This window comes from Wolffia australiana, chromosome 1 (genome assembly GCF_029677425.1).
Source record: "Wolffia australiana isolate 7733 chromosome 1, ASM2967742v1".
Classification (NCBI taxonomy): Eukaryota; Viridiplantae; Streptophyta; class Magnoliopsida; order Alismatales; family Araceae; genus Wolffia; species Wolffia australiana.
The window spans coordinates 16,843,211-16,857,114 of NC_135835.1; positions in this window are offsets into that span (position 1 = coordinate 16,843,211).

The following is a 13,904-nucleotide window of genomic DNA, read 5'->3' on the forward strand; positions in this document are numbered from 1 at the left end:
TATCCCACAAGATCTCACCACATATCTGCTGTATTTAATTTGCACAAAAATACAAAAATGGGAGCTATGCTCACCACTTACCTGATGCCTTGTTGCACTTAGGGTAAGTTGGTGAGTTTGGACTTAGATGGACTAAATTTTCACCATTTTGCATATAAAAGTAGAGAGTAAGTGTCATGATTGAAAACATGCTCGCACACCCCCCTCTCTCTTCACGTGTGTGCACACAAATGCACCCACATACACACACATGCACGTGTGCATACCACCTGTGAGCCTGGTCACTCGTCCTTGGCACACCACATAGGCGTGCCTGCTAAGTAGGCGGGCCACATTTGCCGGGGGATCGTGGGCCCATGATCAAATTCTCTAAAATTTTAAATTAAATATCTCTTAATTTACAAATCCTTTTTGAATGAAAATTTCACCAAATTAATACCTTTTACATCTACTATCCACTTAAATAATACATTCCTCAAAATATACTCAATTAAGTATTTAATGGAGTTATCTATTTTTGGTGAAAATTACATAAAATTCATGATAATATGCATAACAGTAGCTTAATTACGCATGTATAAGCACGGATTAAGAAGCCTAATTTTTATTTATCTGTCAGTTTTTCCAACCAACAAATCTATGATTTATTAATTAGAGAAGTAGATTTGTAAACCACTCCTGTGGAGATTGTTTTAAACCATAGAGAGATTTCATCAAATGACATGCATGATTTGGGAATGATTTATCCTTTAAACGTGGTGGTTGTTCCATGAAAATTGTGTCTGTAAATAACCATGATGAAAGGCATTAGATACATCTAGTTGATGCATGTTTGTATTTTTGCTAAATGCTATGGAAAACACTAAACGAATAGTAGTATAATTAATGAATCATCTAAAGGTTTCATCAAAGTCTAGTCCTTCTTGCTGATTATATAATTTTTCTACTAATTGAGCATTATATTTATCAATTTCTCTTTAGGTTTACACTTTAGTCTATGATAATCTCAATTTTAGGGTTAAAATTTGTCGTTGGTGATTGAGATTATTCAATTAAAATTTCTTTAACCGTGCTTTAAAATACTTAGTTAGTGATCAGTACAGAGCGTGTCCACAGGGAACGATGATTAATGATTACTTTCCCATACTAGTGATGATCAACGAGAGGATTGATGAAAACAATATTCGAGTACGTGAGCTAGTGATATCGATTAAGAATACGTAAGTTATAAGTTAATTTAACTTAAAGAGAAGAGTAAGTGCATGTGACGGACATGATGATGGACGATGGTATGAACAATGCTAGTGATTGGATTTCGAATGGTATGGTGGCGAGGATAAAGAGTCGAGAAAAGAGAATAAAAGGAGAGTGAAAGTACGATGATAAACCCTAATTACATTAACTATGGCGTCGGGAAAGAGAGATCGTAAGGCGAAGATAATTACCTTAGATACTTATGCTCTGCCAGGATCATGTTGATTTATGATTTCTGGTAAGCCCCCCCCCCCCTCTTCTTGAATGCTTCTCCCCACACACCCAGGACACCAAGAACACTCTCGATGGATCTCAAAACTCACTATCTTTCAATCAGCCGACAAAAGTAGGAAGCAAGTTCAAGATGAATTTTACAATTATCTAGGTATATATTTATAGATCAGAGGTATGGATAGAAAGAGGAGGGGGAGACAATGCAACGCTGAAAATTTCAGCTAAATCGGAGTTGTATATCAAAGTTATAGCCATTTGAAATTGGAGAAATCCTATCCTTTATTTTTTTCTCTCTCCTCATTAGTGCCCTTTTTTTCCGTGCCCAGTAAGAAGTCACAACGCCATATATCCTGCGCTTTTTAGTCTTCTATGCGCGTTTGTCTTTTTCTGTGCACATGCTCCTAGAGAGAAGAGAAAAGGACAAAGTAGGAGAAAAAATAAAGAAAAATGCTTAAAAAATGAGTTACTTTTTGGGCTGACGTGGCGGCACGTCAGCCCAAGCCACATCATCCTCTCTCTCCTCTTTTATTCTTCTTTTTTTATTTTGTTTTAATCATGTGGAGATGATCACGCCACGTCACCCCTGATCCAACTAAAATAAGGGAATCATTTAATAATGACAGCAATCATCGCTTCGCAAATCGTGAAGTGATGATTTCCCCGTTAATGATTGGTTGTCACTAATCATTAACTCAACTAATGATTGGCTGGTGCCAATCATCATAAAATGGCCTGATTCATCACCGTTTGACAAATTGAACGGTGACACATGGCGACGAGAAATATAATAAAATAAAAAACAAAAAAAACATTTATAAATTCATATAAAATAAAATAAGAGTCCAAAAATACATATAAATACATTTTTTGTCTCAGAAAAATCATATCTTTCCATTTTTAATGTTGAAAAATTCCAGAAAAATTATATTATGTCTAAAATAAAATAAGAATCTATTGTTATAAAAATCCCAAAAAATGCAAAAGTTCAGAAATTCATTCTAAAAATAGATTTAACCATTTTAAGCTTGATAACATGCAAATATGAGTAATTTAATGCCGATAAACATGTAATTATGATCATATAAGGTACTAAAAATGCATGTTATCAGTGTAGAGACCCACTTCCATCCTTTTATGTAGAAATTAGGATTTCTTGGAACTAAAGTCAAAGTATAATTGAGCATAAGTTTATTGTATTCAGAAGTCATAGCTTGCATCCAATGGCTGTTGTTGGATACATCAATATAGGAAGTAGGTTCAACAATGTCATTTTTGTTCATGGTGAAACTTTGTGGAATTGGATATCTACTTGAACAATGAAATACTTGTTTACAGATAGCATAATATTGTGGTTGCTTAACGAAGATATCTGCATTGTCTTGTTTGTATATATCTTGAAGACTTTTAGGTTTGAAGATAAAATCTGACTCAAGAGTATGATCTAAAGTAGATACAATATGTGGATACTTCTCAATCAGAACATTGGAATTGTTATTCTTTGTAGTGTCAACTGAAAAGGACTTGTTGGATAAGTATTCGGGGGAAACGATAGTTGAATCATTATGCAGCAAATCAAGTGTATTATTAGTAAATTCAAGAGTGGGGGTCAAATATTGAGTTTGCTGAAAATGTAATTTCTAATGACACGTAATCATCCTAAGGTAAATGAAAATATGAGTGTTGTGATCGTGATAAGATTTTGGATGGGATCCTAATAATTGTCTTGTATCATTATTATGAATTGAAGAAAATGGGAAAAAATTTTCATAAAAGAAAACATGTTGTGAGATGAAGAGTTTACCTGCATGTATGGAAAGGCACCTGTATCCAACATGATGGCACATGCCCTCAAGGATCGTTAACGACGCCGTCCACGTCACCCGCCTCTGTCATCGAAGACCGGGTGAAGATGCTCATTATCATTTTTGATTTTCATTGTCTCTTGTCGTGTTTTGTGTTTTGTTCGTGTTCATCATCACATTTTTGTCGCAACGCAACGCGTCCCATGACTGCGTTTTCATCGTCTTGGGAAGGGCTCTTCATTTTCCCCTTTTCCCTGTTTTATTTTACATTCCCTCCACCCCTTTCTATGTGTAATGGGGACCCATTCTATAAAGGCCCCCAATGGATCTTCTTTGTTTTCTTGTTGACCCACTAAAGGGGGTGGGCGTTTGACCTCTTCCCTGTTATAAGGGACCCCGCAGACCCGGTTTTGTTTTTGTGAAGTGGAATTTCCTTACGGATCTGGTCTCACCGCATTAGAAAATAAGGACGGAGAAGAAGGGGATAGGAAGAAGAGGGTAGAAGGGAGTGGAGATCTTGGCGTGGAGTTTCCTTGATATCGCCACTGCTCTCCGATTCCGTTGACCCTATGTCTTACCTAATCGGGAACGCTGGCGCAGCACCCTCCTCAAACGAGATCGATATCTCCTCTCGACGCATTCATGGAGCACCAGTCGATTCCGCGCTGTCCTTGCAGGATAGCGCCTTGAACAAATCCTGGCCATGCCATAGTGCTCAATCATCTGAGGATTGCTCTAGGCATCGCATAATTTGGGGCTACCGATGGTGACCAATTGACAGATTCTCATTTGGCAATGTCGTTGGCCCAATTCTGGTGACGTGGGTTGACTTGCTGCCAGGGGAGCCGCCCAGGATACCCTTCGGCTCAATTAAGGTTGCCCCTCCCCCAAAACTGGTCGCCCAGATCCTGGTCAAGCCCCTCGAGTCGTCGAGCCCACCATAACGTTGACTGCTCGAGTTGGAAGCTCCCGATTCGGCAACCCCGCCAAAGGCCCTCTTGTCAATTGGAACTCGCGTTGACCTTACGGCGCCGGGTCTGGCTCGGTCCATCACTGCCGCTGCTCAAGCCGCTCCTTTTTCCTTCCTCCAACCTTTACGTACAGCTCCAGCACATCGCTTGTCGAGCTGCCGTTAGCTCTCTCGCACCTCTTCGCCACACCCGCTCCAACCGTTGCTGACCGTCGACGATCCTGCATGACGAGCCACGCAAATGACAAGGTACGCCATCCTCTCCCATCAGTCGTTCATTTACCTTTTGTAGTACACTTTCGTCTAGACTGCACCAAGCTCAGGCTAGGTAGGTGAGAGAGGTTTTGAGAGAAAACTACGACATTTGAGTGTCTTACTGGTGCGGACGAGACCATCCGTTACGTGCGAGCCCTAGGAATAGATTCTGTTCAGCCGTAGATGCCTTCGTCACTCCGACGAGGTTCGAGGGGCCATCGTCACCGTCACCCAATGAACCTCCCTCCAAGCTTGGAGCTCGGTGCCTCCCTCGAGTTAGAGCCTGCACGTACGACACGTAGGACATTCATATTTGCATCGTAGTTACATCGACCCATTGGGGTTAGCCGTCGGACAACAACACTGTCGACGTTCGATACCATCATCTCTTATCAGCACCGAGCATCATACTCGGTGTCGACCAGACGACGTCCTAGACGACAGCCGACATCGCAACATGCATTGAGCTATATCCCAAGAAAACACACTTTTCTGATCTGGCTTCAAGTTTGTTATGATCATACACTTTCAAATAAGGATAACATAAACAACCAAAGATTCTCAAAAAAGAATAGTCCGGTTTGTAATTGAGCAAGATTTCATATGGTGACTTGTTTTTAAGTACCGGTACAATTAAATGATTTTAATGAAAAACTGCTGTACTAACAGCTTTGTCCCAAAAACTTTTAGGCAAATGAGCATGATTTAACAATGCAAGAGATGTTTTAATTGTTATGATGTTTTGTTTCAACAGTTCCATTTTCTTCTGGGGTACGAGGACAAGATACCCTATGAATAATTTCCCTTGATTTTAGATGGAAGTGGAGACATTGATACTTTCGATCCCAATCTGATTCAAAATACTTTATTTTAGAACTAAGTTGATTTTTCACTTGATTTTGGAATTCAATAAATGTGGATAAAGCTAAGTGCATTTGCTAAATCATCGATGAACGATTTGAAAAGATTGGAGAAGGCCCCCATAGATCAGAATGGCCAATCTCGAGACATGTACTAGTATGATTAGTTTGGGAAAAAGACAATTTATGAGATTTTGTAATGTTGCAATATTCACATATGGAATTCTATCTTATTCTGAAACGTGAAGTTCAAACTTATCGATTATTGAAATTAAAATGCAAAATTGAGGGTGACCAAGTCTGGAATGCAAGGTTCTTGAGGATGCTCTTGTTTCTCTGTGCATTGTTTCAGCCATGGAAAACGTGATTCCATGATGCGTGTCTTATGGATTCATAATCGATCAATGAAATAATACATCACATGTACCTTATGGGTAACTTGTTCCACACTTGACTTTCCTAGGCTGAGATTGTTCTGAAGCCGTTCATGTGTCCGCCCTCTAGAAGTATCCACACGATCATGGTGCACTTGAATTTCCACCTCTTCTTCTTCTACAATCCTCGAAAATCTTGAATATCTTCTCACCATCAAGACACTCTCCTTGGTTGAGTGGAGAAGAGAGTAGAGTGGAGAAGGGGGGCTCTAAATTTTGGCTGGCCTAGGTGTTTGAATGAGTGCCCCTTGTTTATTTTTTACTTTACTTTTTCTCAAAAAGCCCATAAAGTAAAATATATTCACCAATGACCTTGTGATCTTATGCGTACGACCCTCTAGGCCCATGTATCATTCTAATTAATAACTTTAGTGACCCAATAAAAATTTTTGGCCAACCTTATTAATTAACTATATTAACATATATATTAACTAGAGAAGGATCATGCTCTAGAAGATTAAGTTTCCGTCCCATGAGGTGCCAAGCTACACCTCATGCTCTAGAAGATTTTGAGTAATATTTGAACTCTCTCATGGAAACTTCACCGTCATCAGTTACAGTATATTTATAATCCATCATCCGCGCGAGACTCTTGAATGAATTAGGGTGTGGTTGATTGTTCAACCCTAATCCACCATTCGATTAATACTGATGCGTAATGGGGATAATTAGAGAATGCCTTTTCCAATATCCTCACTACCCTAGACAATTAGAGAATGAATTAGGGTATGGTTGATTGTTCTCCTCTTATACCGAGGGAAGATGATTCCCTGTTGACCACTCAATTATCCCCTTGAGTTTCTTACTACAAGCGAGCAATGACTTGTTTGAATCCCATGATTAGAGGCTAGAAAGTCATCGTCAGAATGTAGTTGTCCATTCATGAGATGTCCTTGGTGTCTCAGATCATTGGATCACTTATACAACTGTTACATGAATCAACCTGATTAGCGTTTAGGTATAATACCATTCAGGGATTCTTTAGATCACTTTAGTGAACGCTTTCTCCAAAGAGCACCCACTATCTATCCTTAGTGTCGTCACGCTATTAGCCACATGATCGACTATACTTATCCTTTAAGTAAGATCAGTTAGGGCTATTGTATCCAGATAATTCAATATCCATCTCCACTATCCAACAAATTGGAATATTTAGAATACATCTTTAAAGACTAGTGATCACTGTATTATGATCTTATCATAATTCACTATGTCATTGCACATATTCATTGGACTTCACTATAAACATCACACTGGAATAGTGATGAACTGAATATTTTAGTCAATGAACTTAAATAAACATGATGGTGTGATTTGGCTTAACGACCACATAATATCCATGAGCCCTTTCTCCAATGAAAGTAGCTTTCGCCGGCTTGTGAGTCTCTGAGTAGTAAAGACCATCCTTATTGTTCCTTTGAGTAGAATCTGATGACTTGTTTTGTTTTTCAGAGGATGATAAAAGTCATGAAATTTGACAACTACTTTGTTATCTCTAGTAAGTTAGTAAATAGATAGTAAATTCATGGTAATTTCTAGTACGCACAAAATATCTTTTAAATAGAGTATTCTATTTGAAGTAGAAATTTTTGAGGAACCAATAGACATAATTCTCAAACCTGTAACATTACCTATTTTCGAGCTGATCATTTTCTTGATAAGGATGTTGTTGAACCATTGTATTTTAATATGATGTGACATGATGAGTTTCTCTGCTATCAGGGTACCATCCCTGATTTTCAGTAGTTGCGGTATATGCTTGAGCATGAGAAGTTCGGTTGTGATTCATAGATCTTTGTAGTTGAAAATTTCTTTCCAATTCTGTACATTTATTCATCTATATCCAAATTGTGGGCTCAATTGACATCAAGGTTGGAATATATGATTTCTTCCTCTTCCTCATCCTCGACTCTGAAAGAAATTTCTGTTTTGACTATGATCTGTTCATTGGTATTTGTGTAGTTGCTGACTCCTCTGAGTCTGCATATTGTTAGCCATTGGAGGAAAATAATTTCTTTCTTTTTCTTTCTCAAACGTAAGAAACACTTTATGTGATTTTAGGTTAGCAATGATATCATCAAACTTTAAATGATAGAGATTTGCATCAGTACTAACCACAAATTGAGAACATGCAGATCACAGTCCTCTTAGAAATGTATGTGTAGCGGATGATTGATTTAACGGATATCCCATCTGTTCTAGTGATTCAACCACAGATTTGAAATGTCTTGTGTACTGATTCGTGGTTAATGATCCATTCTTCATATTGTGGAATTGTCTTTGGAGCTCCATCACTTTGACTTGATTCCATCCCACAAAATTGCTTTCTAACTTTTCCCAGACTTCTTGTGATGATCTTGCCTTGCTAATATATGTTAGGATAGACTCAGATACGGATTGGCAAAGAAATCCTAAATTTTTTTGATATGTCCTCCATCACTTCTTGAATTCTGAATTTTCCATCACGTTGCCTTCAGCATCTGTAGTAGAAATTGGAGGAGAAATCCCTCCCATGATTTTCACTAAATCATGCCCTCTTCACATAAGGAGCATCATGCTTTTCCATTTATGGTAATTATCCATGCTTAGCTTTAGTTTCATCATGATTGCTGTAGGAATTACAACTAGGACTTGTCCCACTATTGATGCGTTATCTTGCTAGTGGACTGATAATTTGCAAATTATAATGTTTAATTGATGAATATTACATTACATTTATGTGTTTTAATGGCCATATTTGCATGTTATCATATATAAATGGAGAAAAATAACTTACACTTTGATTTTATTATTTTTTTGAATTTTTAGTATTTTTTACATAGTATTTGACCTCTTTGCATTGAATAAATACTTTTTACAAGCTTTAGAATACTTGGCTAAAGGTTGGTAAGGGTTTTACTAATTTGCTGAAATTTTTCCATATATTTTTTATAATTTTTGGACCAATATTTAGCCAAGGAATGATTTAATGAATTTTAAAAAATACATATTTTACTTATTTGGCATTTTAGAAAGCATTATATATATATCACATGGCATCCACGTCATTTGCCCGAAATTCGGGCGAATAAGTGCATGCATTTTTTAAAATAATAATAAGAGAGAGCATTATTGGCTCATTATGGCATCAGAATGCGCGATACCATAATGAGCAAATGATTGTTTCAAAAGGAACGGCGCTGTCGGTGAGGAAAAGGTACGCTTTTGTTTTCTTCCTATTAATTTTTTCGTGCAACAAATGCACGCGGAGAATCGATCTCTGCATGCATTTATGACATACACTTATTCCTCGTACGTGCAGTTTGGTAGCTGCATGCATTTACTGCATGCGCAACCGACACACGTGCATTTTAAGAAAAGAAGGTTACGTTGTATTTATTACACGCAAAAATCAATTCACCGTGTGCATTAAATGCATGCAGAAATTGATCTTGCATGTAATAAATTCTAACAAAAAGTGTCTTTTGTCTTTGGCAACGTGGCGCATTTTCCTCCATTCAATTGCAGAATCATCCACCAATGATTGCAACCTTTGGAAGCGCACAAAAACGTGGGAGCGCACGATCCGAGAGCGGAGAAAACAAGGAAAAAGGCCTCGACAAATCAGAAAATGCCATTTTTATCTACTTGGAGGAGAGATAAAATTAATCCAACGACTGGGATTAATCCCCAATAAAATGATGATATCTTGAGATCTAGCCGTTCGATTGAGCTGAAATTTTGAGGGCATGTTTGTCTTTTTCCCCTCTACGATCCATATGGTTGGATTTTTAAATAGAGTTCAGGAAGAAGGCAAAATTTACTTTTTTAAGCTCTCCCCAAGGATTTTGCCAGGATGGACACATGAGTTGCTTTGGAAGTCGACACATCTTGATTCATCATTGAAAGTTGTAAGTTTCTAATTTGTATTTGGAACTTCTTCTTGAAAGATTCTAAAATGCCATGGCATGGGCGAAATGTACATGCCCTGGAATTTTTTTTGAAATGGAATTAGCATTGGATTTTGATTTTGATTCAAGATCTGATTTTTAATCTTTAGTTCTACATTTATTTGGATCATTTCTGCATTTTTAGATTTTTAGATTAGGGTCGAATTTCACTTTTTCCCCAAATTCTTCTACTTTCTCTCTAGATTAGATCTCCAATTTTCTCTCTCTAGATTTTAAAATTTGTTGTTAGAAATTCAATTAAACATATAAAACACTGAAATCTAAAATTTCATAAATTTTTTTTCCATCTTCATGTCCAATTTGAAAACCCCCTTTCGTGCTTATTAATTCCCAATTTTAAATATATAAAAATTGTCTTATAAAATTTTTTTGATTGGGAAATTGGTAATCCGAATTAATCTGATCCTATAATCAAAATTATCCTATCCAAGTGTCTTGGCCGAAAATATTAAAATGAAAATTAATTTTCTACTCAATTTGGATTAATTATAAACATAATTAAACATAACTAAGGTCTATGAAATGCAAAATTAATTTATTCTTGTATTAATTGATTTGAATTGGATAAAAATTATTGCTCAGTGCCCTCTTGTGGTTTGACCCCTTGCTTGCTCTATATATATTATTTAGTGATTAAGGGTTATTATAAATTTTATTGCATAATCTAAAAGCCCAAACAACGATGTAATTGCGTATTAATTTTAGGCTTATCAATTGGCGCCGTTGCCGGGGAAGCGCAGTAAGTATTACCACTTATACATCAAGAATATTTTTATCTAATGTGCTAAACTGTTTTTGATACATTCTCTTATTCAATTCAATTTTGCATTTACTTTTGAAATTTTAAACGCATAGCAAAAATTGCAAATTTGTCATTTCTTTCTCTCTTATGTTGATTTCTCTCGTTCGTCTAAGCTGAATGTCTTTATTATTTGTGTGATTGACATTCCATGAATGGTAGGAGATCTTTAAATCCTTATTTATGAATCTTGAGACAATCAGTAGAAGAAGTCCTAGTATCGATAATATTTTTGAGAGTTCCAAAGGAGAAAATCAACAAATTGTTGAGAGAATGGAGGACAACCAAAATTGTAGAGCTGAACAAGGAATGAGAAGAATGAGATTGAGAGAGTATTTTGATCCTGAAGAGAGTGAAACTTACACCAAAATTTCTGCTCCTCTACCTGAAAATGTCAACTTTAGAATTGACCCAAATAAGATCAATCAACTACCTACATTTTATGGACGATTCAATGAGGAACCTTATGAGTTTTTAAAAGAGTATAACCATATATGTTCTGCTTATAGCTATGCAGGTGTTCCTCAAAATTCTCAAACTTAGGCTATTTCAATTTGCCTTGAAAGATAGTGCCAAAGAGTGGTTCAAAGGAATAGGTCAAGAATTTCAATCATGGAGTGAGATGCAATCTAGTTTTTTGAAGAAATTCTATTCTTATGGAAAGACCACTTGAATTAGGAAGGTTATAAGAGATTTCTATCAAGGAACTGACACCCTTGGAGAAGTGTGGGAAAGATTCATGGCCTTACTAGGAAGTGTCCACATCATGGAATTCCATCTCATGAGTTAGTTCAATTCTTTTATGGGGGATTGAATGATCAGGAATGACATCTAGTAGATATATCTAGTGGAAGAATGTTCCTAGATACTCATGCATATGAATCGATGAAACTTATGGAAAAGTTAGTGGAAGATTGGACATGTAGACACAGTTTTTTGTACACTAACCGAAATGCAGGCCCAAAGCGTGGAGGAATCATTGATGCCAAAGCAGTTGAACCAGAGATCAGAATGGATAAATTGGAAAGAGACATGGGCAAGATTTGTAAAACAATGGAAGATATGAATAATACTTTTAAATATTTTCTGGAGGAAACTAAGGGAAAGGCAAATGCATATGATGGCAACAAATCTTCTAACATCCCTTGTTTTTGTTCTAGTGAAGAACAGGTTGATGCATTTGGGAGATAAGATGCAGGACACGCTTAATGGAATGCAAGACCTAATTTTGCCAATCAGAATTGGAGCAAAGGAGCAAACAACAATTTCTCATCAAAGCAATTTGTCCCGCAGTAATATCCACAAAGTTTTCAAAACTACTTTAAACCTTTTTTACTCTCATCCTAACAACAATAATGAAAGCACTAAAATTTAATGGATTTTATCAGGGAAATGCAGGAAGAGAGAAAGAGAAAGCATGAAGAAAGGAAGATGTTGATGCAAACTTTAGAAGAGCACAAGAGAGAGATTGAAATGCTCAAGCAAGGACAAGGCGCACAAGCACAACAACCTGCCCTCAGAATGAAAGGTAAGTTGGAAGACATCCTTTTAAGAGAAAGACATCCAGGTAAACTCCCTATTCAGCCTAATATTAATCTGAAGAATATCATGTTGTGTGTAGATAGGAATTTAGAATCATCATGTTGTGTATCTTCTGAAAATACAAATGAATCTTGTATTAGTGAAGATAATAATGTTGCATCATGCACTAGTTTCATGGGATATGAAAAAAAAAAATGATGATGAGCAAGTGCATGAAATTTCAAAACTTAGAAATGGAAAAGTTCTACTTGATTCTCATGAAAAAGGTGTAGAAATGCATGAAGCTAAAGAGAAAATAAATGGAGAGATGGATAATGATCAACAAAATGAGGGTTTCCAGGATGAAGAAATGCATCCAAAAATGGTAGACCCTAATCCAATTGATTATAGACGACCCATTCCATTTCCTAGTGCATTAAATTTGACCAAGCAAAAGCCAGAAAATCCTCATTTGCTTGAAATATTTAAATATGCAACCATAACTATTCCACTTACTGAGGCAATACAAAACATTCCTTCATATGCAAAATATGTGAAGGAATTGTGTACCCCTTCTAGGAAACAGAAAAGGGTACAACTTTCAGAAAATATCAGTTCAATTCTATTGAATGATATTCTTACAAAAAAGAAGAGATCCAAGGGCTCTGCTAATTAAATGTGAAATAGGGGGAATGGTTTTTAGCAAATCACTTCTTGATTCAGGTGCTAGTGTTAACATAATGCCTAAAGCTTTATATGACAAATTCAAATTCAGTTAACTTGAACCCATTTTTCTTGAATTACAATTAGCCAATGGATCAATTAGGCAACCTTATGAAAAATTGGAAGATGTTATTGTGAAAGTCGAGAACTGTAAATTTCCTGTTGATTTCATAGTTGCAGATATGAAAATAACAGAAAATCTTAGCCATGCACCTATAATTTTAGGTAGATTATTTTTAGCTACGGCGAAAGCCACAACAGATTGGGATAAGGGTACTGTGGAACTCAAAGTAGAAGATGAAAAAATTGAACTATCTATCTCAAAATTAATGACATACCCAAAAGACACTAGTGAGGATGTTTGTTTTCTAGGGCTGGTAGAAGATGACAATTTTGATTTTGATCCGTGCTCTTATGATTTGTTTTCTTGTAAATCTAATGAGTACATGAATGAAAAATCATCCATGCCAGCAAATATTTCATTGCATTCTGAAATTGAGCTTAAACCTTTACCTTCATTATTGAAGTATGCTTATTTAGGACCATGTAACTCTTTACCCGTAATTATATCATCATTGTTATCCTGTGAATAAGAATTAGAGTTATTAGATGTTTCATCTACTTACAAATCTGCTATAGGATGGACACTAGATGATATTAAGGGCATTACTCCAAACATTTGTGAGCATAGAGTTTTTTTAGAAGAAAATTCTAAAGCAACAAGACAACCTCAACGGCGACTCAACCCACACATGTTAGAGGTTGTTAAGAAAGAAATCATGAAATGGCTAAAAGCTGATTTCATATATGCCGTTTCAGATAGCCCATGGATAAGTCCTATACATGTAGTACCTAAGAAAACATGAATAATAGTAACAAAGGATGAAAATGGAAATGAAGTTCAAACAAGTGTGGCTTCTAGTTGGAGAGTACGCAAAGATTATAGGAAGCTTAACTCGGTAACAAAAAGGATCATTACCCATTACCATTCATTGATCAGATTCTTGAAAGACTTTCAGGCCAAAACGTTTATTCTTTTCTAGATGGATATTCCAGGTATTAGTTATTATGAACATGTAATACTGATAATTTAGGCAAATAT